The sequence below is a fragment of the Hemicordylus capensis genome, chromosome 5 (assembly GCF_027244095.1).
Source record: "Hemicordylus capensis ecotype Gifberg chromosome 5, rHemCap1.1.pri, whole genome shotgun sequence".
In the NCBI taxonomy this organism is placed as follows: Eukaryota; Metazoa; Chordata; class Lepidosauria; order Squamata; family Cordylidae; genus Hemicordylus; species Hemicordylus capensis.
Genome location: NC_069661.1, coordinates 225,002,993 through 225,026,897, shown reverse-complemented (window position 1 = coordinate 225,026,897; position 23,905 = coordinate 225,002,993). Strand labels below are relative to the sequence as shown.

At 45.4% G+C, this 23,905-nt stretch overlaps 1 long non-coding RNA gene across 2 annotated transcripts in view; it reads right to left on the bottom strand.

The window, feature by feature from the left end:
* Positions 1 to 1,286: 1,286 nt before the first annotated feature.
* LOC128328144 (uncharacterized) overlaps positions 1,287 to 23,905 on the bottom strand; it is a 32,164-nt gene continuing 9,545 nt past the window's right edge. The window contains exons 1-3 of one of the 2 annotated variants that reach the window (XR_008309045.1): positions 17,512 to 17,683; positions 4,147 to 4,248; positions 1,287 to 2,380 (exon numbers count right to left, since the gene is read on the bottom strand). This is a non-coding gene — a long non-coding RNA (uncharacterized LOC128328144). Of the gene's footprint in view, positions 2,381 to 4,146; positions 4,249 to 17,511; positions 17,684 to 23,905 lie in introns of those variants that run through there. The other variant, XR_008309046.1, reaches the window with a different exon arrangement.

The window sequence follows — 23,905 nt, the reverse complement described above, 5'->3', positions numbered from 1 at the left end:
GGGTTGTGTGGGTGTACAATGGTGTGCTGAAGAGGAGATCATCAGTCATCTGGGGGGAAGGTAGATTAATCCCTGCCCCCCTGCCCTCACTCCCTGCCCCTCTCATGGTCATGTGTAAGACCTTAATATCTATTAAAACCCATAAATGTTAGAAATAGGTTTTAAAGGCATAATATTTAGTTCTACCCCCATTTATCAGCCAACAAAACTCCCAGAGGAGCTAACATAAAAATCCATTAATAGCAGCAAATCATTAAATCAATTTTAAAAAACAGTTTGAGGTCTTGTTTTGTTTTGTTTTGTTTCTGTGTGAGACAAGGGGAGACTCAAACCAAGCCTTAGAAGCAGCAACAGGTGGAGATATGGCCCCATACATCAATTGGTACCTTCCTATTGAAGATTTTCTGTTGATAATTTTATAAAGAGTGGCAGTGCTCAGATTTCCCATACAGGCCTTTTCATATATTTATTCCTAATTATATATCAGTGACATCATAGGCTGTTATTAAAGAGATGACAAAGCGCTCACCAACTGAACATCCTAACTTTACTGGAGGTTTAAACAGAAGACGAGATGAGCCTGGTTAGAGAACAAAATATTTGTCTGATGAACCTAGTACTCTGCTAAGTAGGAAAGCAACTAAATGAAAGTTGAGTATTCCTCCTATTTGAAAAGGTATGCTTTTTAAAAGGATAAGTCTGGAACAGTGACTGACATACTGCACAGATTTGTGGTCCACATCTCTGTGTGGTCCACATCTGCAGTCTGAAGTGGCACAGTCTGGGGACAGTTTAAATACCACATCTGTTGGTTGTGGGAACTAGGCCTCTGGCCATGAACATACAAGCATGTTTCAGTTACAAGTCTGTCCATTTTGTTTCTTAAAATACAAGTGTTTGTTGTATACCATTCAGCCATATTTTTTTTTGTTACTTATAATTTTGTCCCTGTGAGGATCCTGTAGGGAGTGTTGTTTTATTTTATTTTATTTTTTCAATATCTATACCGCCCATCCAAAAATGGAATCATCATGTTAAAAGGTGCCGGCTCTTTGCCTAGTTAGCAGGGGTGTTGGGGCTGGGGGTGGAGTCAGAAAGGAAAGGCATGGAAAGGAGAAGGAGAAAAAATGGAATTGTTTCTGAATAAAGCTTAGTTAAACAAACATAAGATTACTTTGTGTTTGCAAGAGAAGCAGCTATAAAACAGTGTTGTGTGCGTGCATAAATGAAAATTTGTTGGTGTGGTGGGAATTTTACATATATAAACGGAAAAATATAGTCAAAGACAATTTTATTTATTTATTTATACGTAAACCGTTTTGGGAATTTTTGTTGAAAAGCAGTATATAAATATTTGTCGTATTCATATTCATATATTTGTCGTATGTACACCACTTGCTCAGAGATCCCAAGGGCTTATTGCTGCCTTGAATGCAAACAGCTTACATTGATCTTCCCAGCTTCTTCTAGAATGTTTTCATATTAATTTGTGTTCACAGACATCAGTCTATGATCAAAAAATGCCATTCGTTGTTCAATACTCATTTCTTAACCATTGTTTTTAAGAATGGAATTCTGCTAGCCATTTGAACTCCTATCAGTTATTCAATAGATAAAGCATATACAGACCCAATATTTCATGGAATTGCTGAAATGACTTATGGGACCCTGTATCTGTATACTGTATATTATCGAGATATATTTCATGGAATTTCCTCCATTTTATTGGTCTGCAGATATTAAGATTAAGAGAGAGAGCTGTCATCCCCTATAATAAGACAGTTCACCAAGTTCACCAAGACAAACTTTACATTAATTTTGTAACAGAAGAACACTATACCCTAGAATAGGTGAATATCAAAATGTTTTATACCAAAATTAGGTTTGTACATTTGAAGAAATGGCAAATGATTACCCTTGAGTGTTTTATCCTCCTTCACCCCAACCCCCGGCATTGAGTGTAATGTGAAACTAAAAGATCTGCCCTCACAGTAAACATATGCAGATGCTTTATAGTGACCACGTTCGGACATAACACCAAACCAGATGCAAACATGCCAGAGGTTTGAGTTTGTGGTCATCTGAATGCATGAAACTGGTTTTGTCACCCAACTACAGGTCAATTTCTGCTACCAAATCTGGATTTGAACCTTTGGTCTGTAGTGAGTTTCACTGCTGAAACCTGAGTTTATAAGGCAGCATTGTGTCGCTCCCATCGAGAGGTTGGCTCAGAGCAGCCCAGAAATGCACCAGTTCTAGGGCAGCCGTGTTTCTCACTGGCCACCTCTCGGAGCTGAAGCTTCACCCTTTGCCATCTTCTTTCTTCTCCTGCCACTTTCTTCTCCTGCTTGGCAACAGGGATGTTGCATCCCTGCAGTTCCTGCATTTAAAGGAAAAGTAACACATTGGTGAATGCCTGCTTTCCCCAGCATCTTATGTGCCCCCTTGTCCATCCCCAGTAAAAGGATGGGATGACAAGATGGGGACAACAAGGTCTCCAGCAATTCAGGACTGCAGTGATTTATGCACAAACACATTAAGTCCTGGTAACACAAGGAATTTTCCCTACAAAGCAGGGGTGTAGCTGTAATTGAACGGAAGGGTTCAAAGAACCCAGTTCCCGGGGGTCCCCCAGCTCCATCCCTCCCTATTTTCTTCATTATCTTCCTCACTCCGAAGGGCCGCCAGGGAGAGGGGTGAACATGGGCCCCCTCTCCCCTAGCTATGCCCCTACTACAAAGGGCACATGTGCCAGACCATTGGGGGAGTGATACCATGGCACATATCAAAAATATTAGTGTGCTGACCTGGTGCACAGCAGGGTTCCCATCAAAGCTACATAAGGAACACACCTGCAGAAACACCAGCTGTGACAATCTTCCTGCAGTCTAGGCGCATTGCAGATTGCACACTACAACAGTATCACTATGTGTCCGCTAAGTGTGCTTCCGTACTGCCTGTGTTTCGACATCGCAGTCCCTGCGCTGTCAGCAAGGTGCCATTCACATTTCCGGTGCCTTCTTGCAGGTTTTAGCTTTGCATTACAGTGCTACAATGTTGCATATGCATTGGAGGAAAATAGCTGTATTTTCCTGTTGTAGGAGGGCTTAGGAGGTTTATACAAGCTAGAAAAGACTGCTCCCCTGCTGGTGACTTTGCACAACAAATGGCTTCCACCCTTTATTTACGTTTTCAATACAATCCTGCCAGGCCAAAGCATTTTACTTCTGTGGAGCTCACAGTCTCGAGTTAATCTGGAAAGCGACCTAGCCCATTAAAGAGACAACATGTTGCTCCCCAAATCTGGTGTCTGTCTCCGTCCAATATACCTACGCATCAACAGTGGGATTAGTGTGCTGGGAGGTGGTGGGAGGCTAGCAAGTCACATTTTCTGTAACACTTCTCCTGTGCTGCAATTTGAAAGAGAAGAATTCCAAGGGTTTTGATGGTTAAAGCCTGATTTGCTTAAAGGAAGGGGGTGGTTGGTTTCTTGTGCACTTGGCACAAAGAGGGATTGAAGACTGGATTTCTTGAGCAACCTGCAAAGCAGGGGCGTAGCCACCATTGTGCGAACAGGTTCAAAGAACCCGGACCGCCAATGGTAGGGGCAACTGAAGCCCCCGGGGGGGGGGGGCATGACTCAGGTTATGGAAGAACCCCAAATGAAACCCCCACCCCCACCCAGAGCCCCAAGTGATAATTAAGAAGGGTCTTAAAATATCGTGGGGTAAATTTTCTGAACAAAGTCCTATCTTGGAATACCTGAAATGAGCACAAGCTGCAGAAAGAGGTTTATTAGGAGCAACCGGTATGTTTACTTGGTCTAGTTTATCAGACCAGTAAGAATGGAAGAAACCTCTACCCACTCACCCAGTAGGTCTAGGCTGCTGCAGATTAATCGTTTCACCATTCCCTGTTAGCATAACAACTTCGGTATTCAGTTCGTGAAGAATGCAGCAGCCTAGCTTCTGGCATAAAACGATACCATGGGAACACATTGCATAGGTGATCCAGAATCTGTGCTGACTCCCTGTTGTTTTCCAGGCACAACCGAAGGAGTTGGTTTTCACCTCTCAACTGCTTAATTGCATAAGTTCAATATACATCTCTTCATTCTGTCATGATTTCTGAGACTGATGAGGTTACCTTCTTAGGTTTATCATCCATGCGGCAAGTCCAGACAGCAACAGCACATAAGGCCATTAGTAGTTTAGATCTAGGGGTTTTGTATATACCGGTTGTCTGCACCTAGAGATGTAATAAATAACAGGTCATGTGCCAAACTGTAACTTTACCTTAAATTTCTTCTTTTCAGACATGCACCTATTGGGACTCGATCAGTTCACTTAATTAACGGAGACATTGAGTTGATATTGCTTCTTGAACTGACTTCTGCTAGTGAAACAAAATGAATGGTTTGGCCTCGCAACATTCTTGTTCAGGCAGAATTCAAAGAAGAAGGACAAAGGTTCCGTTTGTGGACATTTTTGTGTAGTGAAACACAGTGATGAGAATGGACATACACTCTTAAAAGGTTCAGACATTTTAAAGGCATCAGGAGCCATTATGCTAATCTAGTTTGACAGTCTGCATAACCCAGACCATAGATTTAAACCTTCTATTAAAAATAAAATCTCATATTGCCACTCTATAAATCCATGGTGCACTTACAACTTAAATCCTGAACATAGTTCCAAGCCTCTCCCCATCCTAAAAAAGGAATGGTGGAACTAGAGAATTTGCAACAAAATGCTTCCATATGAAGAAAGATTAACTAAACTAGAAGCCGGGCTTAGAAAAGAGCTGATTTAGAAGAGATAAGCTGGGACGACAGAAGATTATGGCTAGCATGTTCAAAATGATTCACAGCTCATCCAAGCTGTATTTTTACAAGCTGCACATTTCCAGGCTACACAGGACACACACTACATGTCACTATAGAGTGATTTTTTCAGAAGAGTGCCATGTTAGACTAGCAAGATGACAAAAAGTGCCACACCACCTTAAAGGCATGCAGCCTGATCCTGGAAATGTTTATATACTTGGAAGCAAGTTCCAGAGTTCACTGGGATACTTCTCTAACCCCTGCTAACTTGGCAAAGAGGCACCTTTTAACATGGTGATTCTCTTCATTTAGCAGGGGGAGAGTAACTGGCCCTATCGCTATCCACCCCCAGCACAGTACCTCCAGTGACTGTTGCTGGTGTCTAACTTATGTTTCTTTTCAGATTGTGAGCCCTTTGGGGACAGGGAGCCATCCTATTTATTTATTATTTCTCTGTGTAAACTGCCCTGATCCATTTTTGGAAGGGCGGTATAGAAATCAAGATAGATAGATAGATAGATAGATAGATAAGTTCCAGAGTTCACTGGGATACTTCTTTATTGAGTCATTGCATTGATTATAAATAATTATATCCTGCCTTCCCATTTTTAACATAAAACTCAATGTAGCTTTAAAAAAGTAAAACATGATACTATCATACAATAAAAGCCCAAACCAAAGTCAACAATTAAAATGATCTAAAGGGCAGTTCAGTGGCAAATATTAAACAATGCCTAAAGCATCGGACCTAAAACCTCAGCCAGTAGGCAGCCCAGGGGCATAGCTATAATGGAACAAGGTGGGACAAATGAAAAGGTGGCCCATCGGCTGGGCAACAGCTTGCTCCTCGTTGCCCCCCCTCCTGCCTCTCCCAAGAAGAAAGTGGTAGGGCATCTTCACTTTTTGTCCCAGGGCCTACTCCAACCTTGCTGCACCCACAGGCAGCTTGCTGGAATAAGACTGTTTACACAGTGGCAAAAAGTCAGCAGAGTGAGCCACCAGGGAGGGAGTTCAAGAGGCACGAGTGACCACCGAAAAGACTGTCTCCCAATACCCAGCCAGACCTTCCTTATAAATATGCTTAGGCATGCAACCTAACAGCCCAAACCTAAGCTCATTTACCCAGAAGCAAATTCCATCCATTTCAACGGGGCTGACATCCAAGGAAGTGTGCATAGGGTTGCAGCCTAACTTGGAAGTAAACTAACTTGTTAGCTAGTAACCTAACTTAGAAGTACTTGGAAGTAAATGCCTTTGAAATTATCAGGACTACTTTGTGAAGGGCAAAACCAGGATCCTAGGGCTGGCTGACAGGAGCAGGGGCAAGGCAAATCGTAGGAAACAATAAAAGCAAAAGTGAGATCTAGGGAAATGGGAGCAGAAAAGCTAGAAAGAAAACGTGTGAGTTGTGACCTGACGGGTCAATCATAGTTAGCAGGAAACAGAAAATATCGGTAGGTTCACAGTGATATGATTGGTGATATCCCATAGAGCAGGCCTGCTCAACTTCGGCCCTCCTACAGAAGTTGGCCCACAACTCCCATAACCCCTGGCTACTGGTCACTGTGGCTGGGGATGATGGGAACTGTAGTCCAAAAACAGCTGGTGGGGGGGCAAAGTTGAGCAGGCCTGCCACAGAAAAAAGCTTTAGTTGCTAATGGTTGTAACCTGTGCTGCCATTTTAAGTAGTTTCCTTATTTATTTATTTATTTCACTTCTATACCACCCAAAACTCACATCTCTGGGCGGTTTACAACAAACAAACAAAAAGCTAAAACATTAGTTAAAATAAATGACAAAAAAACTTAAAACAATAGTTAAAACAAAATAAATTTTATATATGTGTTTTATGCTGCATTGTTTTAATTTTTATATATGTTTTGTTAGCCGCCCAGAGACGTATGTTTGGGCGGGATATAAATTTAATAAATAAATAAATAAATAAGTAAATAAATAAATAAATGACATAGTAAAAGTTAACACATTACAACAATTAAAATTAAAAAAAAAACATTTTGAAACGATGCTAAAACTGTTAAAACAATGTTTAATTAAAAGCCTTGGTGAATAGGTGTTCCTTTAAAGACTTTTTAAAAGTTGTCAGAGATGGGGAGGTTCTTATTTCAGCAGGGAGCGCGTTCCAAAGCTCTGGGGCAGCAGCGGAGAAGGCCCATCCCCGAGTAGCCACCAAACGAGCTGGTGGCAACTGCCGACGGACCTCTCCTGATGATCTCAATGGGCGGTGGGGTTCATAATGAAGAAGATGTTCTCTTAAATACCCAGGGCCCAAGCCGTTTAGGGCTTTAAATGTTATAAACAGCACCTTGTATTTTGCCCGGAAACATATCGGCAGCCAGTGTAGATCTTTCAATACAGGAGTAATATGGTCTCTCCAAGATGACCCGGAGACCAACCTGGCTGCCGCATTCTGAACCAGCTGTAGTTTCCAGACTACACACAAGGGCAGCCCCACATAGAGCGCATTACAGTAATCCAGTCTGGAGGTTACCAGCATATGTACCACTGTTCTGAGGTCGTTTATCTCAAGAAACAGACGCAGCAGGCGTATCAGCTGAAGCTGATAGAAGGCACTTCTGGCCATCACCTCAACCTGGGAGACCAGGGAGAGGCTTGGATCCAGAAGCACCCCCAGACTGCATACCTGTACCTTCCAGGGAAGTGTGACTCCATCCAGAACGGGCAGAAATCTCTAGAGTTTCGACCCCGCACAATGAGTACTTCCATCTTATATGGATTCAGTCTCAGTTTATCTCTCATCCAGCCCATTACCTCCTCCAGACAGGCATTTAGGGAGGTTATGCCCTCTCCCGATGAAGTTGACATGGAGAAGTAGATTTGAGTGTCATCAGCATACTGATAGTACCCTGCACCAAATCTCCTTATGATCTCTCCCAGAGGTTTCATGTAGATGTTAAACAACATCGGAGACAATACGGAACCATGAGGGACACTATACAAGAGTTCAGATTTTGAAGAACAACAGTCTCCAAGGGACACCATCTGGAACCTGCCCGATAGGTCGGAGCAGAACCACTTCAAAGCAGTGCCTCTCACTCCCAATCCCCTCAGACGCTCTAGAAGGATACTATGGTCGATAGTATCGAAAGCCACCGAGAGGTCCAAAAGGACCAACAGAATCACATTCCTCTGTCAATTCCCAATTGGAGATCATCCATCAGGCCGGCCAAGGCAGTCTCCACCCCATAGCCCGCCCGAAAGTCAGTTTGAAATGGGTCTAGATAATCAGTTTCCTCCAAGACTGTCTGGAGCTGGGAGGCCACTACCCTCTCAATTACCTTGCCCAGCCACGGAAGGTTGGAAACAGGCCTGTAGTTGGTCAACTCTGAGGGATCCAAGGTAGGCTTCTTCAAAAGTGGTCTAATAATTGCCTCCTTAAGACAAGGAGGCATCCTGCCTTCCCTCAGATGCATTTATAATCTCTACTAGGCCTTCTACAACAACCTCCTTGCCAGATAGTATAAGCCATGTTGGGCAAGGGTCAAGAGAACAGGTGGTAGGTCGCACCATTCCAAGCAGCTTTTCCACATCCTCAGGAGTCACAAACTGGAACTGATACAACTTAACCACACATGAGGAGTCGCTGGACATCTCCACATCAGACACTGAAGTAATTGTGGAGACAGAATCTAAGTTGGCCCAAATACAAGAGATTTCCCCCACAAATAATTCATTAAACACGTCACAGCGGGTAATCGATGGTTCCAGATTCTGATTCAAGGGAGGAGGGGCACATAATAGCCCTCTCACAACCCTAAACAGCTCCGCCGGACATGGACTTTTGGATGCAATACGGGCAGAAAAGAATTGCTTCTTTGCCGCACGTATCACCTGAGCATAGATCTTCAGATGCGCTCTATGTTGTAATCTGTCAGATTCGAGTTGAGTCTTTCTCCACTTGCGCTCAAGTGGTCTACCTCACCGCTTCAGCCCCCATAGTTCTTCCATATACCAAGGGGCCAGTTTTAAAGCAGGTCGGAGAGGACGCTTAGGAGCAATCATGTCTACTGCCCTGGTGAGTTTGCTGTTCCAGTTTTCCACCAGGGCATCGACAGGATTGCCAGCAGAGCCAACACTAAATTCCTCCAAGGCTTCTTGGAATCCTATTGGATCCAATAACCTTCTCAAGCAGATCACCCTAATAGATCCCTCACCCCTGCGAAGGTGGGAAATGACTGTAAGTCCAACCTTAACCAGATGGTGGTCTGTCCATGATAATGGGGAAATCACAGGATTCTCCACCCACGGAACACCACCCTGATCAGAATGAAAAACCAAATCAAGTGTGTGACCTGCAATGTGTGTCAATCCCGAGACCGCTTGGGATAGGCCTATAGTCATCATGGCCACTATGAACTCCTGAGCCGCACTGGACAATTTGGTCCCGAAATAAACATTGAAGTCCCCCAGCACCACAAGCCTGGGAGACTCCCACATCAAGCCCAAGACCAAGTCCATCCGCTCAGTTAGGGACTCTGTTGAGCAGCGGGGTGATCAGTACACCAACAGAAGTCCCAGTCTATCCCTGGTCCCCAAACTTAAGCACACACATTCGATATGGTCCAACACCTAAACAGGGATCCTGGTAAGGGAGATATTGTTCTTGTAGACCAGGGATCCTCAACGTTGGGCCCCCAGATGTTCTTGGACTTCAACTCCCATAATCCCCAGGCCCAGTGGCCTTTGGCTGGGGATTATGGGAGTTGAAGTCCAAGAACATCTGGGGGCCCAACATTGAGGATCCCTGTTGTAGACCACAGCCACTCCACCTCCCCACCTACGGTCCCTCACCCATTCCTCAACGGAGTACCCTGGAGTGAGAAGCTGGGACCAGACTGGGCCACCAGCCTCCCCCAACCAGGTCTCTGTAATGTATACCAGGTCAGCGCTTTCATCCATAATCAAATCATGGATGGTTTCTGATTTGTTCTGGACCGACCTGGCATTACAGATGAGCAAGGTGAGGTTCCAAGATTGGCCAGCACTGCTCCCCAAGATCAAAGAGCTGGCAGGACAGCCGGAAGGGGAAACAGCTATTAGATTTCCAAGTCCCCTTCCCCGTAACAGCCTGCTGACTTGCCAATTTTACTTCTTCTGTTCCCCACAACCACCGGAATTGCCATGCCACAGTCAGTGGACACGCCCCCTGTCTCCCCATCTCCAGGTAAGCCCAGACACATTCTAAAACAATCTCACCCAGGACTAATTAAAACAGAAGCCCCACTATTAAATACCATCCCACACATATAAATACCTGGGCCAGGAGGACTCGCCCTTGCAGTCCCCCAAATTGGCTCCCCCAAAGGAGTGACCCCCTTCAATGTCCTTCCTTAGGAAAGGCCCGCCCTAAATAGCCTTGAGCAGCAAGCTCTGGCAGATGGAGTCCAGGAAACTGCCAAACTACACCCCTTGTAGGCCCCAGTCCTGCAAAGCCTCACCACAGCCAGTAGCCTGTCCTGGGGGCAGGTAGTAAGCAGGGGAGGCAGGAGCAGGCAGGCAGGCACCCAGTCCCTCACCCTGGGGTCTGCCTGGGGGCAGATGTTCCTTCTCCTCTCCTTTCCTGCAGGCTTCCTTGGGTCTATGGGACAGGGCTAGCTTCAGCTGCTAAGGGGACTTGGTCAGCCTGGTCTCTTAGCTGCTAGGGACAGGAAGTTGGAGGGAAGTGCAATATAAAGACCATCTTAGAGATTCCTATGTCAGGGATGGGCATTAGATAGCTTGGGACCTACTGTTAGGTCCCAGATTTATCTGAAGTAGCTTTCCAGGCATTTTGACTTAGTTCTCAATCTCTCCCCTTCTAGCCGATACAACAAATCTGATTGGCTAGCTGAGTGGGCAGAAGTGGCCACACCATTTTCCATCTCTCTTCGAGTGATCAGGCTTGATTTTATTATCTCACCCATTAATTTCCTTCCAGTTTCCTTCCCTAGAAAGCAGCCTTTCCTGCTCCCCTCCCCTCCTGACCGGCAGCAAAACTTTCCCAGAATTCAGGGGTTTTGATATTAAAATGTTTTTTCCAAAATAAAATGTTGTACAAGCTGCCATATTGTGACTGGCTCTGCTTCCCTAATCTGCTCATTCATGCTGGTAATTCACACTGATAATTCAGGCTCTGACCAAAAAATTAAAAAGCACCTGAAAGCCTGAAGCCTGAGCACCCCTGTCCTGTATCATCGCAGGGAGATCGAGAGCCTATCCTTACTCTGTGAAGGGCCCACTAGGCTGGAGATGGTTTCTCTCTTTGACAAGGCCAAGCTGCACTATACCAAGAGAGACCAAAAGGGCAGGGCAGTTTCTCAGAGGCTCCATACTGACAACTGCCTGACCTCACCAACCCTTGGCCGTGCCCTTGGATCAGTCTAGTGATCTAATCCCTTGACAACTAAAACACCAGACTCATTTATTTAATTGCCAACAGATACCATTTCACTTACATGATTTCTAAATGTAGGGAAGCCATATTACAACAATTAAATGCCAAATTACTTCTGTTCCTGTTGCTGATCCTAGAATCCATCTGCAACAGTGATTTTCAATAGACTAGAATTTTAATAGACTGGAAGTACTACCTGGTGTGTATGAGCTATAGGAAAGGAATCCTAGTAATCATTAGCTTACTATAAGAAAGACAGGAAATTGGACATTTTGTGTAAAGATTAGAGACTTATCTTCTTGGGTTAAGGTGCGCACACACGCATAATTTAACTGTTTAAAACATCTGATTGTTTCATCCCAGTCATGCGAGGCACTGAAGAGATCTGTATAGCTAGGAAATTGCTTAGCCTATGCTTGTCCAGTTATACAAATCTGTCAAGAAGAAACAGTGTGGCATAATCCAAAAGAAATAGACTGACAATCAGAAAAAGGGCTTTGCAAAGCCAGCAGTATGAAAGCAATGGGAATTAATTATCTTTATTTAGTTTCAAGTCCACCACTCAGCCTATAAATCTGCATAACAATATAACGCATGAATGGTGACACATTCCTACCAACTTAAACTCACTTACCAAATACATTCCAAGCCCCAAACGTGTGTGAGGCTGGACTGTATGGATTCTATGATTCCTTCTAAGAGCAAGTGTGGAAAGTATATTTGGATGTAGAATGCTGCATCCCAGGAGTCTCCGCTTTCATTTAAAGAAAAAATCAAATTTCTAGTACTGTGAAGATGCAAGTGTGTGATGCATTGCCTAGTCAAATCTCAACAACGACAGTGAGACAGAGTAGGATAGCCATTGGCCAGCAGGTGCTGCATCAGTGCCCTCCTTGCTTCTTGTCCCTTTCCATAATTATGACATATTAATGCGTGTGTGTGTATGCATGTGTACACATGAACACACACATATACCTATATCGATCTCAGGTGGTCAGATAGCTATCAGTATAGAAACAAAATGAGACAAACAACCCTACTATAAGATAGTAGTTTCTACATATTGGAGAACTCTCTAGGAACTCTAAAGTAACAAGAAATGTTTAACACCACCCACCCACTCATCTCAAATAGTCATATGAGCTTTCAGGACTGTAATGCATCTCATTGTCTGCAGACAGAGAACACCTGTCTTTACTGCTACCTTTTGTTCTGGGGGAAGGGGACACGCTGCTCCCATCTGTTCTCAGTCATGCTAAAATATTGGATTTCTCCATCATTATCTATGGGCAGCTCTCACTTCCACAGTAGGTATGGGGAAGGGTCTAAAGGAACCAGATGTTGAGTAGGCTGTACGGGTGTGCGAAATGTTTCAACATTGAAACAGGCCATTTCAAGTGTTTCAAGCTTGAAACACAACACCCTTTAAATAAAGCACCTGTTTCAAGCTTGGAGCAGAACAACCCAATTTTGACTGAAACGTTTCGATGTTTTGAGCGCCATTTTGGAAGCCTGTTTTCCCCTTGCTAATTGGTTTTCTGGCACTGGCTTCTGATTGGCTTGTGATCTCTTTGCTTCTTGGTTGGCTTGTTATAGAAATCAAGTGTTGTCATGGGCAACTGTGCCCCCGCTGGCTGTGGGGGAGGAGCAGAGAGGGGAACACAAATGGAGGGAATTTCAAAATGTATTCAAAAGGGACTGGGAGGCAGAGAGAGCCTTTATAGTGAGCCACTCTTAAAGAGGGTACTCCAGGAGAGGAGGTAGGTAGGTTTGATTTTGGGGGGGGGGGTGTTACCCTCAGCATTGAGTATAATATGCTGTGCTATTGTGGCTATAACTATCTGGTTTTGCTGGATCTCAGATTGACAAAGGCAGAACTTGAGTACTTGCCTTCCTTGAGTTGTGGTTTGGTTTATTTGTGAGATAGTGTTGTGGCAAGAAATGGACAGTGGCAGCTCTGTGTATGTAAAACTTTGTACACTCTGTGAGTGCAGCTTCTTCCTGCCATAGGAAACAATGAAGAATCTTGAATTATCCCATTGTACCCCCATGAGTATCTCCTAAGGACACCAAAGTGGGTTGGGTGGTAGGGCATGATGGGTGCTACCTACCACCCAACCCACAAAAGAAATGGGCAAGCAGGCAATTCTTAACCATTTTTTAACCTTTCCTCAAAGCCCCCATAGGATCCTATGGGGGAATCAGACCCCGTAGTCAGATCAGTTGTTTTGACTAAACATTTCAATCTCGAAACAAAACACAAAATCCAGTTCATGCACATCCCTAGAAGGCTGTTCTGCTCTATTAGTTAAACCTATCATTAACAGCAGTTCAGACATGGAAAACTGAGGTGTTGTTTGAAAATCATATATAGAAAAAGGGGAGAGAGAAAAAGAAGGAAACTAAGAATTGCTTATACCCCTAAGAACTTATGGTATATTTCCTGAGCTGGGAGTTAGGGTTGCAGGGGGGCTGGGCACAGTGAGGTTCCAAAACTCAGGGTGAAGAAAATTTGTTTTACCTTCAGATCTGGGGGTAATTAGCATTAAAAATAAAGCATAAAACACATCAAAGAAACAAATACAATAGGATAATTAAACAGCAGGAAAAATAGCAACAATATAGTCCAAACAGCCATGACTAACCATTAAAAGCCAGCTTAAATATGTGTGTTTTCAACATCTGCCTCAATGCAGAAAAAGAGAGAGATCCATGGATGTCTCCTGGGAGGGTATCCTATGCAGCACTCATTCCTAGACAAAGGAGATCTGCCCATGGCAACAAATACCTTAATTATATCAAGAAAGGACTTCTGTAACATGCTCTTGGTGGGGCTGCCCTTGAGAAGTATTTGAAAACTCCAGATGGTTCAAATTCATTTAATTATTTAAGAAATATATCTCCCACCGCTCCAGTAAAATACTGCTTGGGGCGGCTTACAACAACAGCAAAACATTTAAACAGATAAAAATAAAAACAGAATATAAAAATTAAAACAAAGCAGTAAAACAGATAAAACCCTAAGCAGTATAAAATGAATTGTTCCATTAAAACAAGCCCAGTTAAAACTGGATTAAAAAAAAATTAAAAGCCAGCAGATACACGCTGGAGTAAAAGTCATTAAAAAGCCTCTCTGAATAGATGAATGTTTAAGGCGGGGGAACAACTCTGAGGGAGGGAGCACAGCACAGCTCTTCCGGGAGAGCCCTCCAGAGCCAACCAAGAGCCTGTCCACTCAGCTTCCGAAGCCTGGAGCTGCTCCTAGCTTCCTAAGCCGTGTGTTGTCACTGCTGCGCTGCTCCAATGACAGTGGGGGCACAGCAGTGATGGCACACAGCTCTGGAGGCACAGAGCAGCCCCCACATCCAGGATCTGCAGGAACTTAGCTGACAGAAGCAGCCACCATGCATGTCTTCTGGACTGGTGACCCACTGTGCAGCGGGGCAGAGCCACCACTGAGTAAACAGGTTCGAAGAACCCGGACTGCCGCCCTCCCTCAGGGGCCGTGCCTTGCGGTCCAGCCATGTCCCCTGCGTCTGACATCAGATGCAGGGGGCATAGCTTTGCTTGCAAATGGGGCCGTGCAGCTCCTGTTTGGGAGCTAAATCAGCGCTGCGTTCACCGTGTGGCTGGGAGCCAGTACTGGCCAATTTAGCCCAAATGGGGCCACGCAGCTATATTTGGGAGTTAGATCGGCCTGTGCTGCATTTGCCGCGCGGGCGGAGCGGCTCTCCCTGCCTTTAAAAGGCAGGGAGAGTTGCTCCGGCCACCATTTAACTCCCAAACGGGGCCATGCGGCCCCGTTTAGGAGCTAAACCACCCCCCTGTGTCTGACGACAAACACAGGGGGAATGGGTGGGGGACCGGCGGTGGCGGCAGAACCGGGGTCACTGCTGGCCTCCCTCCGCTCCTGCAGCCAATATCATTTTGATCAGGCCAGGTCTTTTTCTTTTCTATCGCACTCATATGAGGGTGGAGCACTGAACTGGATCATAACCAGCAGGGGATTAGGGGGACTATAGCCCCTTTGTCCCTGCTATGGTCACAATCATGGGTGCTATCTCACAAGGGTAAAAAGCACTTATTTGTGTGATCGGAAGCTTTCTTTCCTTGTCAAATAGCACCCATTGGGAGGGGGGACTCTGATCCTGCAAAGAGTTACAGACCCGCTACCCCTTCTGATCTAGATTGAGGGGCCACACCTGTGCTATGCACAAAAAGGAAATAACTGCTTGCAATGAGATTTTTAACATTGACTTGGAAAGAATATTTGCCAATTGGTTAATTAAAAGAGAATATTTTAGAGAATTATTCTATCCGTTCCGTTAAACACATTGGAGAATATTCTTTTCCAAGTTACAAACCAGCTTTTAAACTCAGGAAAGTTTACATTTGGAAACTAGAGGCATGGCAGGGGGAGCTGATGAGTAAGAAATGGTGTGATTATAAGCTCCAGTTATGCCTACAGGGCTGGTGCAGAGTCAGAGGGCACCTCTGGATTGTAGCCATTCTTATATTTTTCTTCAGCCACGGATTCAGTTTTTAAAAGATGTTCATTGTTAAAGGTAGCAGGTTTACCATGTGGTTATAAGCATTGTTCAGGCATCTCCACACCCCACTCGCCACCTCACCTTCAACAAAATATGCACTTTTGTGTGGGCTGGAAATTATGGTTCATGGCTTGACATATTATGAATAAATATTGTAAATCTTTCCTTGAGAACAATGAGATCTAGAGGCAAAAGGTCATGAAAATGTGAAATAAGTCCAAAAAGGGAAACATGGGAGTATTTTTTATCCTCCTTTTTTTTAAAAAAAGGCTAAAACAACAATAATTAAAATTTGACAAAAATGATGAAAGCTTTGACCAAAGCAACAATAGGTAGTTGAAGAAATCTCCCCCGCCTCACTTTTGGCAGATTTCAGAGACATAAATCAGAAGAAATCAGCAGAGAATTTAATAAAAACTTATTGCTCATAATTTCCACTGGTTCTCTATTATTGAGGTTAGGGTTATGGCTGGCTCAGCAATGAAGGAGACTGAAAGCTTTTTCATTTGCTTTCTATAAAGTCCCCCCCCCCCCCGACACTTTGTGGTGATGGAGGAGCTGCTGCTGCAGGGCTAATCCTGACATTCTTTTAAAAGTGAAGAACAGCAAGGCTCCCTTATCAGCCATTTTGAAAACTTCTAGCTTTGTTTATTTTAATTTTGTTTTAATTCTTTGGGGAATGCCTCCAACTTCTGCACTGGAGCACATATCCAGGCAAGTTTTAATATGTGGACGAAGTGTAACATTGGTCACCCTTCCCACAGCAAATCTGTCCCTCACCATTCATTACTTTTAGGCAGGATATTGTGCTTTTGTCACGAGGCCACTGCTTGTGGGAATACCTCTCAAAGGTTGAAGTGCGAATGGGCCACCACAACACTGTTTCTGATGTATACAGAAAGGCCCCGCTGCTCTGTAATGAGCCAGAAAAGGTTTTTCTCCTGGTGATGTCATACCTATCAACATTTCACAACAAAAATAGGAACATACTGATAACACTTCTATACAGTGTCAGCCAATGAATGAATGAATCCTTATTTCAGTCACAGATTAGAGAAAGGAAGAAATGTCAGACAAAGATGTTTTGCTATTTGAAAAGAAAGAAAGGAAAGATTGGACCGTCGAGTCAGTGTCGACTCCTGGTGACCACAGAGCCATGTGGTTTTCTTGGTAGAATACAGGAGAGGTTTACCATTGCCTTCTCCCGCGCAGTATGAGATGATGCCTTTCAGACACCAAATGGCTTCCTTTCCCTTCTTTCACCTTTCATCTTTCTCTTTTCCCTATTAAAACCATATATCCTTTCCTTTTTACAAATATCTCCCCCCTCCTTCCTTTCCCACCATATTTACCTGAATCTCAGACGAGTCACCCTCACCCAGTTCTTTCCTGTTAAATATGCGGGGGGGGGGGGTAGTCTTAAATTCTGAGTCCTCTTTATTTGGGGTAAATACAGGTATAACTTGTGTTTAACCTCTATTTTAAGGCATTGCCTTAAATTCAGAGTCGCCTTCTGTTCGGGTAAATACAGTATTAGGCAGTGGGGAAGTAGCTACAATTGAATAAGGTAGGGTGGACAAATGTCCCAGGGAAGGCCCCACTGACAGTGTGATAGCTTGCTCTTTGCTCTCCCCCTTACACTAGTGGTGTGCACGGAACCACGGTGTTCCGGTTCGCAGCTGGGCGGGGGGGGGCTCTTTAAGAATGGGGCAGGGTGCACTTACCCTCCCGCTGCTTTCTCCCTGCCGGCCAGGCGCGTAACAATGATAGGGCAAGGGGAGACAGTTGTCTGGGGGCCCCACTGCCTGGAGGGGCACCTCATGTGACTCCCAATTGCCCCCTGCCCAGCCCCATAGCCTCTCAGCCACTTGCCCTCTTCGCCGTCTCTCCTGCTTGTTCTGCTGGCCGCAATCGAAGCAGCAGACAAGCTGCAAAGAGCTCCTTTTCTCCCGCCTCTCAGCTGATCGGCGGGTGGGCGGGGCTTCCACGGAGGCCTCCGTGTAGGCCGCAGTGAAGCCTGAACTCGAGTAGGGCCCAAGCCAGCCAGGAAGGAGGAGGCAGCCAGAGTGTTCTCTGCAGCAGAAGATCCCTTGCTGCACTGCTTAACCCATACCAGCATTTGCCAGGTAGAGTGTGAACTCCTTTTTGTGGTTACCTTCCCCCCCCCCCCCATATATAGGGATCTGCTTGCCATAGGGCTTGGATATGTGGGGGGGGGGGGACCGAGAAGTCTCTGAATATTTATTTTGAAACAGCTTGGAAAATTCGCTGACTTAAAAAAAACTATCTAAAAAGTAAGTGGCTTGTTTCATGGCAGAAAATTGCAAAAACTTCTGGAACAGTATTTTATTAATTTTATTTATTCATTCATTCATTTATAAATGCACTTATGTTCAAGTTGTTTTGCAACGCAGAAGGTCTGAGTGAGAACTGTGAAGCATGTGTGGGGCTTTTATTTTATTTTTCTTGTGTGTGAACTGCTCCCCAATAACTTGCAGGGACTTCAGGGTAAATCTGGCCAACATGTGAATGCAGCACCTCCATTCCAGAGGAGATGTGTCTTAAAGGGCTTTAAAAGCCTCCTGTGAAAAACCTCCTGGAATCAAACTTGACTGAATTTGTTCAGAATTCTGAGAAAACAAACATAGGCTCACCCTGCATGGTTGAAAGTCTCCTTTGCTAATCTGCAGCGAGGGGACCATTTTAATAATTTGTCTTTCTAGTGTGTTCTGGGCATTAAAAGTAATACAAATGTATAGTACTCAATGTATATCACTATATATTGTGATGTGTGTGTGTGTATTCAGTGAAATGTATTTGCAGGCAGCATACTTATTTTGGAATATCAGACTTAAATCCTTGGGGGCCTGGGGTGTGCGGAGGCCCTGGACTTTGAGGGGGGGGGCCCATTTTAAAATCTTGTCTCTGGGCCCACTCCAACCTTGCTACGCCCCTGCTGCCGGCGCTCCTTTTTTGAAAAGTGTTTTGGGCGGCAGCATACCTCCCTGCCACCCCGGCAAAAGGCTTCAGAATGTGCTATTTTGTGTGCACATGGTGCGCACGTCACATGCGTACGTCGCACACACCTAACATACGCATGCACATGACGTACACAGTCGCGTCGCATGTGTACGTTGCGCACGCACGTCTGATGTATGCATGCACATGACGTACACACATGACATGCACAGGCCATGCGCATACACAATCGCGTTGCATGCGTATGTCACGTGCGCACACACATATGTCTGACATACGCACGTACGCGACGCAAACCCGTGATGCGCGTGCAAGCCATGCGCACACGCAATCGCACATTCTGAAGCCTTTTGCCAAGGAACGGAGAAGGGGCGGCAGGGAGGTACACTGCCGCCCCAAATGCTTTTCAAAAAAGGAGCGCCAGCGGGGGGGAAAGCGGTGGGAGGGGTAAGTGCACCCTCCCCCCCACCCTTAAAGAGCCACCCCCTGGCATCGAACCACAAACCGCCCCCACCCCAGCGAACCAGTTCGCAGGCCTTTAGAATGGCCTGCGAACCGGTCTGTGCACATCACTACCTTGCACCTCTCTTAAAAAGTGGGAGGGGCCCATCTTCACTTTTTGTTCCAGGGCCCACTCCAACCTTGCTACGTCCCTATTAGGCAGGGAAAGGGGAAAGCACTGTCCGGCCCTCCAGCCTTGCCCCAAGCTTGTCCCTCTCCCTTCCGTCCCTGCCCGCCTACTCGCTCCCTTGACAGAGCCTCGCTGCCTCCTTCTCTTTCCTTGTCCCAGCACCACATCCCGTCCTCCGGCTGCCTCTCCTCCTGCCTGAGCCCCACCCGATCCATCGAAGGGGGAGGGGGGCCATCAGTGCCAGCAGCGGGGCGAGAAGGAGAAGCGAGACAGTGGCGGTGACTCTTGGGATCCTGAAGTGGGGGGTGGAGGCAGCAAGCACGGGCGGGGCGGGGGGGGCATAAAACCATCCACACCACAACATGCTGCAATGCATAAATGTCGTTGTAAGCCTCCCTACCACGGAAAAATACAGCTACTTTCCTGCAACGTTATTACAACATTATAGAGCCATAATGCATCAATAAAACCCGAATCAAGGCATCGGAGTATTTACTAACTATATTTTTACACAGCCCCAAACCTCCGTCTCTGGGCTGTTAACAGCAGCATAAAACAGGAAGTAAAACCTTAAAACAATTTAAAACCACAAGTCTTGCTAAAAAGCTTGGGTGAATAAATGTGTCTTTTGAGACTGTTCTAAAGTTGTCAAAGATGGGGAGGCTCTTACTTCAGCAGGGAGCACATTCCAGAGTCTCAGGGCAGCAACAGAAAAGGCCCGTCCCTGTGTAGCCACCGGATGAGCTGGTGGCAACTGCAAACAGACCTCTCCAGATGATCTCAATGGGCAGTGGGGCTCATAGTGAAGAAGACATTTCCATAGATTTACTTTTCAGTAGCCTACCCTCACTGATATCGAAGCCAAGAGGGTATTTGTTCTTTCAGTTAAAGCTATGCTGAAATACACAGGTTATCAACAGGCTCAAAGTAAGCCTGACTAACAGCAGCATGTGACAACAGCCGGCTGTGAATTAAATGGGGCCTTGCTGTTCATGTGTGAGAAAGTACAGTAATACAGTGAAGCATCTGCCTCCTAGTCCCACCCTGTTAGAGAGTTAGCAAAAAGGCTGAGCCTTGAAGACAGACGGCTCACACTAACACATTTTAATAAGACAAGAAAAGGGACAGGAATTTACCTGGGACCGAGAATGGGGTAGCTGGGGCATAAGCAATGTATATTAATCTCTCCATTTCCTTTTACAAAGTAAAGTGTCTATCAGGAAAAATAGCCTGGCTCTAAAATACTTCAGGATTCCATTCTAAATAGTTAATGATATGAAGTATGTGTCTGTCTTTGATTCAGAATCACTTATCTAGAAATGCACTTTGGGTCTGTCAACATAATTATTTCTTAGATCAGCACTGGATGGAGATGCTAAGCAAGACTGCAGCAAATTAATAATCAGGGAGTTCTCCATTCCTCAGACTATCTCCAAAAGCTGAGATAAAGCAGAAGATCAGCCGTGCAAGCTGTTATCTAGCAACACATAACATGACAAGGCTCTGCTGCTGCACTGCAAATACAGTACAGCACATCCTCATCACCATGGAGATAAAATGAATTTGGAGGACTTAGCTTGATCAGGAAACCCGAGGGATTCGTTTTTTCATATACAGCCCTAAAGGGTTTCATTTAAATTGCATTTGACCTGCTTCAGTTGAATTAGCTCCGTCTGTAAATGATAGAACTATAGAATTTATTTATTTATTTATTTATCTATCTATCTATCTATCTATCTATCTATCTATCAGCCATCCTGTTGGGAGAGGCAGGTTGTAAATAGGGGTGTGCACGAAATGATTTTTTGTTATTCGATTTGTACCCGAATCGAAACACCCCCATTTCGATTTGTGTCCGAATCTGACCCATCCGAATCAGCCCAGATTCGATTTGGATCCAAATTTATCCGAATCCGAATCCATTTGGATCGGAAAAATGGGCTGTGGAGTCAAAAGAGTGGGGTGGGGTGGTAGTGCCTAATGGGTGGAGGCTACCACCCCAATTTCCAAAAAAAATGGGCAAAGGGTTGATTTAAATTTTTTTTGAAGTTTATGTTTCTTTAAGATTTTTTTTTCTATTAGCAGTAGCAAATGAGAGTGGATTCATGGTTTCTTATTGAAAATCTCATATGCAACCAGAGAATCTACACTCAGAACACTTCCAAAACAACAGAACCCAGTACACCATGGGTTATCAAGCCATGGGGGTGGTTGGCACCCTATGTTCACTATGCCACCACTCTCTCTGGGCCACCCAAGTGCCCCACATGTGCAATTCTGGGGCTGCTGAAACCTCCATTCTTCACTATGGGGGAAAAGAGTAAACTTCACTTCAAAAATCAAATAATATTGAGCCCTTTGCCCAATCACTCTGAAACCTAGGTGGTAGCAGGCACCCATTGGGGCACTACCACCCAACCCACTCTTCCCCCTCCAAAATAACATCAACATCACATATCTACAACACCCGCAGAGCTTTGCAAAGAACAAGTTTTGGTCATGCACATTCACATCCCCCCCCGAAATGCAATTTATCCACACACAAGAGTGTGAAACAACAACTAACAACAAACACCACACATAAATTTTTTAATTCAATTGCTGCAACCCCAAAGCCCATGCTCCCCTGCTGCAACCCCAAAGCCTCGCGCTCCCCTGCTGCAACCCCAAAGCCCCGCGCTCCCCTGCTGCCACCCCAGACCCTGCGCTGCGCTCCCCAACCCCAGACCCCGCGCTCCCCTGCTGGCCAATCTGCAGGCTGGAAGGGCCGGAAATTCAAACAGATGTCAAAACTCAAAATGCAGACTGAAGGAGAAAGATTTTTTGTGATTGCAAAATGGAGTTCCAAAACAGCCGAAACAACAAAACGTTTTGTATCCAAAACAGGGACGTTTTGTTTTGGCTACAAAATTTTCTGTTTTAAGCATTGGGTGTTTTGTTTTGGCTACAAAACAGCCGAAATTGCCTGTTTTGTGCACAAAACGTTTTGTATCCGAAACGAAACGCAGATCCCTAGTTGTAAAATGAGATTGCTGTGTTCCTCTTTGAGACCCTTCATCAGCTGGTACGTTTGGTGCATTTTGCTTCAGAATTGCTGTTGAATCTACTATGCCAATGTGAAGCGATCCAGAGCCGTGGAAATAAAACATTAATAGAGTCACTTGGAAGTAAATTGGAAGTAGGTCTAATAAAGTGGCTCTGTGAAAGGCCCCATTGGCTCAAACCACAAAACCGTGTGCCTTGTTTAGCCTTCCTGTTGAGAAAAAATTGTGGAGTGAAGCAAGAACTCTTGTGAGGTGAAGTTTTACCACATATGAGTAAATCTCAGTCCCTTCTTCCCTGCCAGTCTCCCCATACTTCCCCCAAAGCCTTATCTTGGGGCAAGAGTGGAGATACGGGGTGGTAGGGAGGACTCACTATTACACAGGAAAGGCCTTGCAATAAACACAATCTGTTTCAGCTATAGAGAGGGCAGAGGCTTTTCTAGCTAAGAAGAACCTCGCCTGTGTGGAAGTTAGCCTTCTACGGTCAGTTGCTTCCTTCCCTACCCCAAGATAAACCCCCTACTTTTATTTGCATGGGGAAAGAGGCAGGGGGCAGGTTGTGAGGAAAGACTGAGCTGTGGCAGAAGCAGACTATGGACCCATTATTTTATTTTTATTTATTAAAACATTTTTATACCATTAGGGATGTGCAAACTGGTTTGATGTCAAACCCCTGGTTTGGCTTAACCCCAGACCAAACCCACCCACTCCTGGCCGTTTGGGGGTATTCACAAGCCTTTTAACTTTTTTTAAAAAAATAGTACTTGCTTCCTCTGGGGGGCTTCTCCATGGCCGCGGGGGGGGGGGGAGAGCGGGGGGGGAGAGTTCCCCCTCCCCACACCAGCCTCCGTTTTGGCAAACACCGCCCAGATTGGGCATTCTTTGGCCCATTTCGGGCCTTTCCTGCATAGTGATAGCCATTTTGGAGGCCGCTGTGCATGCACAATGGGCCCCTGCATTGCTGGGTCATGACCCAGGCCACGCAGAGGCCCATTGTGTATGTGCGGTGCCCTCCAAAATGGCTGCAACGAGGGGGGAAGTTCCGGAATGGGCTGAAGAACACCTGAAGCAGGTGGTTTTTGCCAAAACTGAGGCCAGCAGGGGGAGGGGAAACCTCCGTGGACCCCCCACCCCGCAGTCTCAGAGAAGTCTCCCGAGGGGGTGAGTATATTTTAACGTAAAAAGGCTCGCGAAACACACACACCCTGAACTGAACAGGGGTGGTTTGATGGGGCGCAAACCCGAACTGGCCCAGTCCAGTTTGGTTCCAGTTCAGACTCAAACGGAACTGGGCCAGCCGGTTTTGTGCACACCCCTAGGACCCATCACAAAAGGCACTCGGTCCAACTCCTCCTCCTCCTCCTCCTCCTCCTGCTCCTCCTCCTCCTCTTCTTCTTGCAGGGAGAATATGCACTTTGAGATCTCCCCAGTCAAAGTCTCACAGCATCCCTAGCTGAAAGCAGC